Source organism: Cervus canadensis, chromosome 31 (assembly GCF_019320065.1).
Source record: "Cervus canadensis isolate Bull #8, Minnesota chromosome 31, ASM1932006v1, whole genome shotgun sequence".
NCBI classification, from domain to species: domain Eukaryota; kingdom Metazoa; phylum Chordata; class Mammalia; order Artiodactyla; family Cervidae; genus Cervus; species Cervus canadensis.
The window spans coordinates 24,239,977-24,253,869 of record NC_057416.1 but is presented as its reverse complement, the minus strand read 5'-3'; the positions used below and the strand labels follow the sequence as shown (position 1 = coordinate 24,253,869).

General features: G+C 45.1%; 1 long non-coding RNA gene across 1 annotated transcript in view; it reads left to right on the top strand.

Moving 5' to 3' along the window:
- The window catches only part of LOC122432440, a 90,834-nt gene that overhangs the window by 35,469 nt on the left and 41,472 nt on the right, over nt 1-13,893 (top strand). Inside the window, exon 4 of the long non-coding RNA XR_006266824.1 lies at nt 5,041-5,133. This is a non-coding gene — a long non-coding RNA (uncharacterized LOC122432440). The remainder of the gene's footprint in view (nt 1-5,040; nt 5,134-13,893) is intronic.

The following is a 13,893-nucleotide window of genomic DNA, read 5'->3' as shown; positions in this document are numbered from 1 at the left end:
GAAGGAAATGGCACCCCACTCTAGTACTCTTGCCTGGAAAATCCCATGGACAGAGGAGCCTGGGAGGCTGCAGTCTGTGGGGTCGCAAAGAGTCGGACACGACTGAGCGACTTCACTTTCACTTTCTACGTTAATTCCAGACTCCTAACTTATCCCTCCCCTTCCCTTTCCTCCTTGGTAATCATAAGTTTGTTTTTTATGTCTGTGAGTCTGTAAATAAGTTCATTGTGTTATTTTTTTAGATTCTGCAAATTAGTAATATCATATTTGTTTTTCTCTGTCTGACTTCACTTAATATAATAATCTCTAGTTCCATCCATGTTGCTATAAATAGCATTATTCCATTCTTTTTATGACTGGGTAATATTCCATTAGGGTTTCCCTGGTGGCTCAAATGGTAAAGAATCTGCCTGCAACACAGCAGACCTGGGTTTGATCCCTGGGTTGGGAAGATTCCCTGGAGAAGGAAATGGCAACCCACTCCAGTATTCTTGACAGGAGAATTCCATGGAAAGGGGAGCTTGGTGGGCCCCAATCTGTGAGGTTGCAAAGAGTTGGACATGACTATGCAACCAACTAATGACTATGCAACTAATATGCCCAATATGCTACTGGAGATCAGTGGAGAAATAATTCCAGAAAGAATGAAGAGACGGAGCCAAAGCAAAAACAACACCCAGTTGTGAATGGGACTGGTGATGGAAGCAGGGTTTGATGCTGTAAAGAGCAATGTTGTATAGGAACCTGGAATGTTAGGTCCATGAATCAAGGCAAATTGGAAGTGGTCAAACAGGAGATGACAAGAGTGAACATCGACATTCTAGGAATCAGCGAACTAAGATGGACTGGAATGGGTGAATTTAACTCAGATGATCATTATATCTACTACTGTGGGCAGGAATCCCTTAAAAGAAATGGAGTAGCCATCATAGTCAACAAAAGAGTCCAAAATGCAGTACTTGGATGTAATCTCAAAAATGACAGAATGATCTTTGTTTGTTTCCAAGGCAAACCATTCAATATCACGGTAATCCAAGTCTATGCCCTGACCAGAAACGCTGAAGCAGCTGAAGTTGAACAGTTCTATGAAGACCTACAAGACCTTCTAGAACTAACACCCAAAAAAGATGTCCTTTTCATTATAGGGGACTGGAATGCAAAAGTAGGAAGTCAAGAAACACCTGGAGTAACAGGCAAATTTAACCTTGGAGTACAGAATGAAGCAGGGCAAAGGCTAATAGAGTTCTGCAAAGAGAACGCACTGGTCATAGCAAACACCTTCTTCCAACAACACAAGAGAAGACTCTACACATGGACATCACCAGATGGTCAACACTGAAATCCGATTGATTATATTCTTTGCAGCCAAAGATGGAGACGCTTAAACAGTCAGCAGAAACAAGACCGGAAGTTGACTGTGGCTCGGATCGTTAACTCCTTGTTGCCAAATTCAGACTGAAATTGAAGAAAGTGGAGAAAACCACTAGACCATTGAGGGATGACCTAAATCAAATCCCTTATGACTATACAGTGGAAGTGAGAAATAGATTTAAGGGGCCAGATCTGATAGACAGAGTGCCTGATGAACTATGGATGGAGGTTCGTGACCTGTACAGGAGACAGGAATCAAGACCATCCCCAAGAAAAAGAAATGCAAAAAAGCAAAATGGCTGTCTGAGGAGGCCTTACAAATAGCTGTGAAAAGAAGGGAAGTGAAAAGCAAAGGAGAAAAGAAAAGATATACCCATTTGAATGCAGAATTCCAAAGAATAGCCAGGAGAGATAAGAAAGCCTTCCTCAGCAATCAGTGCAAAGAACTAGAGGAAAACAATAGAATGGGAAAGACTAGAGATCTCTTCAAGAAAATTAGAGATACCAAGGGAACATTTCATGCAAAGATGGGCACAATAAAGTACAGAAATGGTAGGGACCTAACAGAAGCAGAAGACATTAAGAAGAGGTGGCAAGAATACACAGAACTGTACAAAAAAGATCTTCATGACCCAGATAATCACGATGGTATGATCACTCACCTAGAGCCAGACATCCTGGAATGTGAAGTCAAGTGGGCCTTAGGAAGCATCACTACGAACAAAGCTAGTGGAGGTGATGGAATTCCAGTTGAGTTATTTCAGATCCTGAAAGATGACGCTGTGAAAGTGCTGCACTCAATATGCCAGCCAATTTGGAAAACTCAGCAGTGGCCACAGGACTGGAAAAGGTCAGTTTTCATTCCAATCCCAAAGAAAGGCAATGCCAAAGAATGCTCAAACTACTGCACAATTGCACTCATCTCACACGCTAGTAAAGTAATGCTCAAAATTCTCCAAGCCAGGCTTCAGCAATATGTGAACCGTGAACTTCCAGATGTTCAAGCTGGTTTTAGAAAAGGCAGAGGAACCAGAGATCAAATTGCCAACATCCACTGGATCATCGAAAAAGCAGGAGAGTTCCAGAAAAACATCTATTTCTGCTTTATTGATTATGCCAAAGCCTTTGACTGTGTGGATCACAATAAACTGTGGAAAATTCTGAAAGGTGGGAATACCAAACTACCTGACCTGCCTCTTGAGAAACCTATTGCAGGTCAGGAAGCAACAGTTAGAACTGGACATGGAACAACAGACTGGTTCCAAATAAGAAAAGGAGTATGTCAAGGCTGTATATTGTCACCCTGCTTATTTAACTTATATGCAGAGTACATCATGATAAACGCTGGGCTGGAGGAAGCACAAGCTGGAATCAAGATTGCTAGGAGAAATATCAATAACCTCAGATATGCAGATGACACCACCCTTATGGCAGAAAGTGAAGAAGAACTGAAGAGCCTCCTGATGAAAGTGAAAAAGGAGAGTGAAAAGTTGGCTTAAAGCTCAGCCTTCAGAAAACTAAGATCATGGCATCCGGTCCCATCACTTCATGGCAAATAGATGGGGAAACAGTGGCTGACTTTATTTTTCAGGGCTCCGAAATCATTGCAGATGGTGAGTGCAGCCATGAAATTAAAAGATGCTTACTCCTTGGAAGGAAAGTTATGACTAACCTAGACAGCATATTAAAAAAGCAGAGACATTACTTTGTCAACAAAGGTCCATCTAGTCAAGGCTATGGTTTTTCCAGTGGTCATGTATGGATGTGAGAGTTGGACTATAAAGAAAGCTGAGTGCCGAAGAATTGATGCTTTTGAACTGTGGTGTTGGAGAAGACTCTTAAGAGTCCCTTGGACTGCAAGGAGATCCAACTAGTCCATCCTAAAGGAGATCAGTCCTGGGTGTTCATTGGAAGGACTGATGTTGAAGCTGAAACTCCAGTACTTTTGCCACCTGATGTGAAGAGCTGACTCATTTGAAAAGATCCTGATGCTGGGAGGGATTGGCTGCAGGAGGAGAAGGGGACAACAGAGGATGAGATGGTTGGATGGCATCGCTGACTCGATGGACATGGGCTTGGGTGGACTCCGGGAGTTGGTGATGAACAAGGAGGCCTGGGGTGCTGCCGTCCATGGGGTCGCAAAGAGTCGGACACAACTGAGCGACTGAACTGAACTGAACTGATGCAACTAACACTCACATGCTTAGAATATGTTTCTCTAGATAGGATTCGGAAATAATCTCTAGTTCCATCCATGTTGGTACAAATGGCGTTATTTCATTCTTTCTATGACTGGGTAATATTCCATTACACATATGTACCATATCTTTATTCCTTTATCTGTGGTTGGACACTTAGGTTGCTTTCATGTCTTGGCTATTGTAAATAGTGCTGGTGTAGACATTGAGGTGCATGTATCTTTTTGAATTAGAGTTTTTCTCGGTATGTGGGCTTACTGGCACATATGGTAGTCCTAATTTTAGTATTTTAAGGAACTGCTAGGGCTTCCCACGTGGCGCTAGTGGTAAAGAATTCTCCTGTCAATGTGGGAGATGCAAGAGATGTGGGTTCAATCACTGGGTCAGGAAGATCCCCTGGAGTAGGAAATGGCAACCCCCTCCAGTATTCTTGCCTGGAAAATTCCATGCACAGAGGAGCCTGACAGGCACAGTCCATGGGGTCGCAAAGAGTTGGACACGCCTGAGCATAGCAGAGCACAGAGGAGCCTCCATAGTGGCCGCACCAGTTTGTATTTCCACCAGCAGTATAGGAAGGTTCCCTTTTCTCCACACCCTCTCCAACATTTATTATTTGTGGAGTTTTGGGTGATACCTCACTGTAGTTTCGGTTTGCATTTCCCTAATAAATAACAACGTTGAGCATCTTTTCGTCAATCTCCCTTCTATTTGAACTCCCCAGCTGGATATCGCTCTCTGTCTGAGGAGCTATGATCAGTCTAGGCAGCGTTTATACAACTGGCTTTAAGTCAATTTCCTCCCCTCCTCTGTGATGCTGTGATTCCCAAAGGCCTTTCTGTGGACGATCCCTGGCCAGGCCTCCATGTCAGGGAGAAGCTGGAGGCGCACGCTGTCTCAGACCTCCTCCCGCCCAGCAAGTTACTGAGTATTCTCAGGACCCTGTTCCCTTCTCAGGTTAATAAATGTAATCCCAGACTCTGAGGTGGGCAAAGGCAGGCAGTCGAGGTGGATGGAATTAACTAACTTCTAAGGTGGACATAAATCATTTTGGCATCATGATTCATATGACATTTTAAGGCTGGATCAATTGTCTTTGGCTTTGCCCTGAAGCTGCTGTGATGGAGAGGGAGGCCTGCCACTTGATTACTCACTTACCTGTAATGGTGGTTAAGACGTGTGGGGCCTCTGTGATCCCCTTTTTTGAGTAGTTTGTAAAATGCTGAATGATTAGGCCCCAAATAAATAATTGTTGCAAAAATAAAACCCCCAACAGGGCTAGCTGACATTAATTGTGTCCTTACTATGAAGCAGTCATTCTATTTACGAGTCTTTTCATTTTATTATGGAGGATGCTGTGATAATTAATTATGTGCTGTCTTGACTGGGCTAAGGAATGCCCAAATAACTGGTAAGACATTTTTTCTGAGTGTATCTGTGAGGGTGTTGACTCACTGGCTCCCCTGGTTTCCAGGCTTTGGGGCCCACACTGAGTCATCCCATCAGCTTTCCTGCCTCTCCACCTTGCAGAGAGCAGATTTCGGGACGTCTCGGCTTCCATCACCCCGTGAGTTAATTCCCATAATAAATCTCTTCTTTTGAAAAATTGAGGTATAATTGACCTGTAACGTTATATTAATTTCAGGTATATATCAATGATTCAATATTTGTATATATTGCAAAATGATCACCACCATAAGTCTTATGTGATAACATTTGTCATCACATGTAGTTAAAATCTTTTTCTTGTTATGGGAACCATTAAGATCTATTCTCTTAGCACATTTCAGATATTCAGCACAACATTATTAATGATAGTTGCCATGCTGTACGTTATATCCCCATGACTTGTTTATTTTATGACTGGAAGTTTGTACTTTTCGACTCCCTTTACCCATTTTTCCCGCCCCCACCCCCTCTCTCTGGCAACCACCAGTCTGTCCTCTGAATCTATGAGGTTCGTCTGTTTATTTTTAGATTCTATGTATAAGGGAAGTCATATGGTATTTGTCTTCCTCTGTCTGACTTATTTCACTTAGCATAATACTTCCTAGGTCCACTTCAGGTTGTCGCAAATGGCAGGATTTCATTCTTTTTTATGGCTAAGTATATTTCATGTGAACTTCCTTGATGGCTCAGATGGTAAAGCCTCTGCCTACAATGCAGGAGACCTGGGTTTGATCCCTGGGTCAGGAGGATCCCCTGGAGAAGGAAATGGTAACCCACTCCAGATTTCTTGCCTGGAAAACCCCATGGACAGAGGAACCTGGTAGACTACAGTCCATGGGGTCACAAAGAGTCGGACATGACTGAGCCACTTCACTTTTTCATATTCCATATATTTTATATCTATAGACGTTTTCTTTATTCATTCATCCACTGACAGACCCTTAGATTGTCTCCATATCTTGGCTATTGTAGATAATAGTACAAGGAGCATGGGGATGCATAGATCTTTTCCAGTTAGTATTTTCATTTTCTGTGGATAAGTACCCAGAAGTAGATTTGCTAGATCAGATGGTGTTCTGTTTTTAATATTTTGAATAACCGCTATACTGTTTCCCATAGTGGCTGCACCAAATAGTATCCCCACTAGCAGTGCACAAGTGTTCTCTTTTCTCTCCATCCTCGCCAATATTTGTTATTTCTTGTCTTTTTGATAATAGCCAATCTAACAGGTGTGAAGTGATATCTCATTGTAGCTTTGAATTGCATTTCTCTGGTAATGAGTGATGTTGAACACCTTTTCATATGCCTATTGGTACACCTGTATGTCTTCTTTGAAAAAATGGCTATTCAGATCTTCTGCCTATTTTTAGTTGGATCGTTCTTTTTCTGTGAGTTGGCAGTTCCCATCGGGTGGCCAAAGTGTTGGGGGCTTAAAACAACAGAAAAATATTCTCTGACAGGCCAGAAGTCTGACCTTCGGAGGCTCTGGGGGACTCTTTCTCTTGCTTCTTCCAGCTGCTGGTGGCCACGGCTGTTCCTTAACTTGTGGCCACGTCGCTCAGGTCTCCGCCTCCCAAATTTGTCACATGGCCCTCCCTTCTTCCTGGATAATCTCTCTCTACCTCATTCTTATAAGGACTTTGTCATGGGATTTAGGGCCCCTCAGAAAATCCAGGATAATCTCCCCTCAGACCCTTAATCTTAATTATATCTGCAAAGACCCTTTCCCCCCAAAAGTGCATATTCACAGGTCCCAGGATATGGACAGATCTTTTGTGGGGGGGCCACCATTCAACTCACTACAGGTCTCTCTTTCGACCATCAACTTATGTCCTTGCAACCCTTTAAGTCTCAACATTCTCACCTGTGAAATGGGTACAGAATCACTGACTTTCTTATCTCATGGGTTTGCTGAGACCCACACCTTCCCCTTAGTGAACGACCAGGGGATGGAATGATAGGATGGGGTTGGTGAAGGGATGGTTGCCTACCATTGGTGATGGGGGTTATGGGGGCTGGGGAAGTAGGAGGGATTGGAGGACAGGAGGAATGTGGTGTGAGCTCATCATCTGGGGAGAGGGAAGGAAAGCTTCAGAAGAGGGAATTGGGGCGGGGACTGTGGACGGGGTGAGACAGCCACACGTGGACACACCTGGACGTGTCTGTTCCCTCCTGCTCCTCGGCTGGGAGCACCGACAGCAACAGCTTTGAAGGAGGACAGTCAAGAGAAACGGATGAGCGGGAGGAGGATGAGAAAGGGAAAACAGAAGGAAGTACTGGTGTTTCTCTGGTTGCCTGTGAGGTTACATGGGATACCTCTGTTCTTTTTTTTTTGCCTGGAGGTTCTTAGTCAATCCCTGACTAGGGATAGAACCTGTACCCCCTGCAGCAGAGGTGCAGAGTCTTAAGCACTGCACCACCAGGGAAGTCCAGAAACCTGTGTTCTCCTGATTTTTTTTTTTTTTAAACCACAGCAGGAGAAAGGAGAAGCAGCAGTTTGAGGGCTGTGTGGTTTCTTGGAGAGGACACTGTCCTGGGATACTTGGGTGTCCTGGGAGCAAGAAACATGCAAAGGGGAGGTTTCTTCAAATAATGCTGCCGGCAGGTAGACATATATGCAAAGATTTCACCCATACCAAAACCCAGGAGGAGCCAGAGTCCATTGGAATGCCAAGAAAGAAGGGAAAATGATGCTTATTGATTATTTACTCTGGGGCAGGGTGGGGGGCGTCTAGTCATATTGCCTTGCCTCATGACAGTCTCAGAAAAGAATTTTTCACAAAGGTGAGGGAACTCAGGCTCAGAGAAGTTCCTGAGATGTGCCTGAGGTCTCACGACAGACCCTGCTAGTCCAGGTTCACACTCTGGTCCATCCGGCATTGAAGTTTATGATCTGACTACTCTCACGGGCTGCCCTTGAGGATCTGGAGGACGGCCCCACTGCCTGGCGCTCACGTATGGCGTTCCTTTACCTCTTGTCTCGGCTTCTGTTTGCTCTCATATTTAAAATGTAAATTTCAATCATCAGTGTTCAGGAAAATTCTGTTATTTAACTCTAATCCTGTATTTCATGGCAGAGGACATCTGGCAGGCCGAGTATGTTCAGATTCATCTTACTCCAAGGGTATGAGATAACCCTAGGGGGGCTCCCCAGACTCAGTGCCTGACAGAGGGTGTCACCACCCTGATGGAAAAGTACGTCTTGTAGATTCAACTGCAGATGTTCTAGCCAGGGTAACTCTGGCCCAGGTTTCTGTCTCTTCACAGTCTCATTATTGAGGGCCAGGCCAAGAACACGACCTGCAGTTCTGGATCAAGGATCAACATTAGTGCCGTAGAAACAGTGCCAGCAAATATAGACGTCAGAAAGGTTCCACTCAAAAACAACTTTTCCACACCGATGACGTGTTTCAAGGAAGTGAATTATCTACCTGAGTGGAGGACAAAAAAAAAAAAGGCATTCTTTCTTCAGGCCCAGGAAGTTGAGTTGGCTGAGTCACACAGACAGTCTGTCAACATGCTGGTCCCTAAGTAATGTCGCATTTTAATCTTCTCATTGGAATTGCAAAGGTTGAGAAGGAGGTGTCTCTGTTCCTTTCAGAACCTCCGGTGGGTGGCAGCCCCCTTACTCTTGAAGCTTGTATCTGACCAAAGGGAAGAGTCCTGCTCTTAGTGGGGAAGTCATGGATCAGAAATTTTGAGTTGATGGATCTGGCCATGCAGACATGGTCATAATGCCAACATCTAAGAGGTTTGAAATGAGAGCATAGTAAACCTATGAGGACAGATCCCCTGGTGTCATTCTGGATCTGTCATATCAGCATATACAGAACTGAACCAGAAAAATGATAATAATAACAGTGGCAGCAATGGCGGCCACATTCCCGGTTTGTTTCTGTTCTGGGCTGTGGAGTAATGCCTTGGTCCTTTCTTCCAGCACAGCTTCTAGTGATATGGGGTCTGAAGGGGCTAAGAGTAGAGACAGGAGACATTGTTGGGAGTCAAGCTCAGAAGAAGGGAGATCATAACAGCAGCAAGGGTTCTGAGGATGAAACGGTATATGTGAACCACTTACACTTAAGAAGGTGTCCGTCACTTTTAAGTCCCATACCAGTGTTGGTACTTATGAATCTTCTGTGCACAAGTGAAGACATTAAGGGTCAGAGGGGTTACCTGCTTATATAACCCAGGCCCGTCTATGAAGCCCTTTCTCTCTGTACCAGATTCCTCTTCTTTTCTTTTTGTCCAGGTTTCTAGAATGGGGTGTACAGTCAAAGACACCATACATACCCAGCGGAAACAACTCTGCCCAGCAGAACTTCCTGTTCCCAGGGCTGGCGGGGCTTTAATGAATTTCCCAGGGTGAGAGTGGGCAGGGTCCATCCCCCAGGGCCCTGACCCTCTACCCCTAGCTGGGTGGGTTTCGCCTGCCGCCAGAGATTCTTAATTTTAAAGATCTGACCAGAGAAGAGGGTTTCTGAGGGAGTGATTTGGTTTGTTATTGAGTGGGTCTTGGAGGAGAAGGACGTTTCTTTTGGTTACTGAATATGATCTGATTCTGAGCTGATTTCTCCCAGGTCCTCAGGCTTTCCTGACCTGTCTGACCCCAGTGATTGTTCATCAGGCATTAGGCTGCTGCCCACCCGAGCTCAGACCCTTGCTCTGGCTCCCAGAGGCCACATGTTCTTGACTAATTAACTGATTCTCCCTGAGTCTCTTCAGTCCCATTATAATGTCAAACTAGGTAGCTCTCAATTGCCATCATTCTGAAATGAATTAGTATCTGGTTTGACTTTGGGAACTTGTATCAATCACCGATTTTCCTCTGGGACTCTGCTGATCCCAGTGGGGAACTTTTCTGAGGTTCTTGCCTCACCAGTTGAGCACAGGTGAAGACCATGCCTGGGGAAGATCTGGGGAACTCCGAGTTCTGAAGAGTCCAGAGTGAAGGGTTCAGTCTTGAGTGGATGCTGTTAACAGCCCCTGATGAACTGTAGCCTCACTTTCAAAAGTGCAGAGAAAGTGCTACAAATAGAAAAGGAAGAGTGTGTGCATAGATGACAAAGAACCCTGTCCACTCGATTCATGAATAATTTAGGGAGTGGTGGGCAGTCAGTCCATTTTATATTTTAAGCCTGAATTAATTTACACTTGTGATCATTATTGAGAATTTGGGGGCAAAAAAAAAAAAAAAAAAAGCCACAGCACTTTACAGCTGAATTATGAACTCAGGTATACTGAAAAACGAGTGTGGTCTTGTGTAAGAAGCCCAGAATTTTGGGTTGTGTTCTGTGCAAAGGATTAGAACAGATGAACCAGTCCTGAATGTTTTTGTAGTGATGACAATAACCCAGAGGCAGATGTGGGTGTGGTCACAGACTCCATGACAAAAGAAAACTCTAGGAGAAATGTCATCCAGACTTTGCCCTGCCCCTTGAAGTGCATAACTGTCAATAATACAGGGTTAAAAATGGGCCTGTTGCTTTACTGGAAGTGACTTCCAAATTCTGTGCCTGAATTCTTCTTGATACATTTGATAGGACAAAATTTTGTTGTTGGTTATGTATAGCCAACCCTTTCCTCCTAAAATGGGCAGATCTTGGAACTGGAAACTTTGTTTTTAAATTTTTAATGTATTTATGTATTTATTTTTATTGAAGTATAGTTGATTTACAATGAATGTCGTGTTAGTTTCAGGTGTAGAACAAAATGATTTAGTAATATTTATCTGTACCCACATATATGTAACACATATATTTATATACGCTTTTTCAGATTCTTTTCCACTATAGGTTATTACAAGATATGGAATATAGTTCCTTGTGCTATACAGTAGGTCCCTGTTATGTACCTATTTTATATATAGTAGTGTGTATCTGTTAATCCCTAATTCCTAATTTATCCCTAACCCCCTTCCCTTTTGGTAACCGTAAGTTTATTTTCTATGTCTCCGAGTCTCTTTCTGGAGCTGAGAGTTTTGGTTTGCTGATTTCTGGGCAAGGAGATTATGTGAGTTGGCAGGCAGCAGCTGAAAGCAAGGGATGAGATAGGGGATTCGGAGGAACATTCTGGAGCTAAGAGACTGGACTCCTAGGAATGAGAGCTTCAAGGGACGAGAGAGTGAGACCCACTGACTGCAGGCTGAGGAGAAATGGACCAGAGGATAGAGATTTGAAGAGCGTGGTGTGCAGTATGTGATACAGTATCCTTCTTGAATTTCCCTACAAAATCTTTAGAAAACTCTTAAGTCACACTGCTGTTGAGATGTGAGTAGATTCTTTCTGGAAAGTGGAAAATTTGAGCCCTGTGCTAAGACAATAGAGAAAGCCAGCGTGGGGACTAGAGGTGGATCATTGTGCATCACAACTGCACCTCAAGCCGGATGATCTTGCTTAATGCGCCGCACACACACACACACACACTCACACCCAGAGCTGTAGAGACCCTCACAGTGTGTGACTGTGTGTGTGCGTGTGCATGTGTTCGTGTGTGTGTGTCTTTGGTGTGCTAACCGTATCCATTTAATGCAAGCACACAACTGCATAGATCCCTGCAGGCACAGGCTGGGATATTCGTTTTATTCCCTGGTTTCATCCAATAGTTTTTACCCTTTTCTCTGTTTCCTCACTTATGTGTTTAATCTCTACTTTCAGCGTGCATTTTATAACCTGTTCCCCACCTCTGTGCTGGGAGCTTGTGTAATGAGGTGCCCACCATCCAGTTTCCACCATATTCTGCAGGTGCGACAAATAATGCCATAGTGGATGGGCCGTTACCCTGTTGGCCTTGTTACCCAGACTGCTGAAATCACTTCCTTTCAGCTTTATTGTATTTGGAAAAAGAGTGTGATTAAAAATACATAGCAACAGAATGACTGTGTCAACGATGGACTCCTGCCATCCTGAGGCCTGGTGGATGTCCCTCTGCCGGGAGGACCGTCCCTCTCTGATGATGCTGGCTGTGGTCCCCGGAACCCCGAGCCTGGGCCTCCTGAACTGCCGTCAAGTGGAACTTGGGCACCTTGATCAGATAAGAGCTATTTTTGCTCTGGCTCCACTAAGCTAGATTCCATCTCAGATTCCATTAAAAGAACTGCCTTCTTTCTTTTTCCTTTGTTGCTAAGGAATAGCTTTTCCCCTCAGATTGATTTTTTTCCCCTTGAAGAAGCCCCAACCCACACAACACTTGGTAGTAATTTAAAATGAGCCAAAGCGCTGTGCCTCCTATTAGAAGCACAAAGCCACCCGCCAAGTGTCATCAGGGGTCAGCAGGGCCTGTCTTTTTAACCAAACACCCAAGTGCTGCGTTAGAACAAAGGCGACTTCTTCTCTTTGGCAAACGCTGAGCTCCTGCTCTGTTCTGTCCAATTATGGGTTGAGCTCGCCCCTGCCCACGAGCCAGCTAATCAGACTTTTATGAGCCTGGCTCCCCACGCCCAGGGCCCCGAGCTGGATGCAGGTTTCTGCAGAGAGAGGAGGACGTGCTTTTGCCGGAAGCCTGCTTCCCACTCCGACCTGTGAGTCAGGGATTGAGTGGGCCGCTCACCTGCTGGGGAGCAAAATTCGTTAAGTGCCTGCCCCTCCAGATCTGGAGCATGTGTGTGTGTGTGTTTGTGTGTGTGTGTGTGATGGGCAGGTCAGCAGTAGGGAACCGGGCTGCAGAGCCAGCTGGGGGCAGCCCACCAGGATGTGAATGTCACCCGCACTCACGCAGGCTCCCTGTGGGTTATTCCTGCCTGGCCTTTTCTGGCAACGCTGGACTGCACACCCAGGGTCATTGTCAGCCATGCCCCTGGAGATCAGAGTGAATCCACAAAATTCTGTTGTTGCTGAAGGAGCTTGTTATGGAGATGGAGGGCTGGGGGAACCTGGCATGGGGGTAGAAATCTGCCCTTTGTGGGATGGCAGACATCGCTTAGTTTTTATTCTGTGTGTGTGATCGATTGCTTAGTCGTGTCTGACTCTTTGCAACCCCATGGAGCCCGCCGGGCTCCTTTGTCCATGGAATTCTCCAGGCAAGAATGCTGGAGTGGGTTACCATTCCCTTCTCCGGGGGATTTTCCTGGCCCCGGGACTGAACCGGGGTCTCCTGCATTGCAGGCAGATTCTTTCCCATTGGAGCCAGCAGGGAAACCAGCTTTTGTCTGATGCTCAGGCATTAAGGAGAGCTTGCATGTCTTTCAGACTGGCTGACTGTCCTGCCTGTTCTTGTAGCAAACTCTGCCTACCTGATACAAAACATAGCACCCGCATTGCCCGCCTCTGCTGGGCTGGGTGCTCTATGGTAGCAGAGCCGGGAGCTGGGCAATGCCATGTCCCCTGGCACGTGGGAAGCAATAACTCAAGCTTTGTTTGATGAAGGTGGGAGACAACCAGGATGTTCATGCCGCTGACTCAAATGTCAACGCTCATTCTCTGAGTGATTTTGGCAAATTTTTCAAATGTGTATGTCTTCTCTGGAACTTTCTGTCTCCCATACAGATCCTAGTTCTTTCTTCTCTTATTCTAAGGCTCTCTTCTCGTCTCTCTTGACCCAGAATCCCGGGAGCCCTGGAACCTCAAATCCTAGCTCTCCTAGGAGAGTCCAGCTTCTTCCATCAACAGGGACCTCAGGACCCTGGTGGGAGGAAGGGCCTGGAAGATAAGCCTAGACATCTCCAATTGAAACTCGGGATGAATTCTCCCATAGACCTACCTGTGAATGGTGCCTGGCATGGTCAATGCTGAGACAACTAAATGTGTGTTTTGCATACACCCTATCCGAATCTATGCTGGGTTGCCAAAATATTGAAACGTAAGTGGAAACACCTAAAGAGTGCCTGACCTTGTGAAAAAGACCTATAATTCCAACTAATATTTTTTAAAGCCTAAGTTTGACC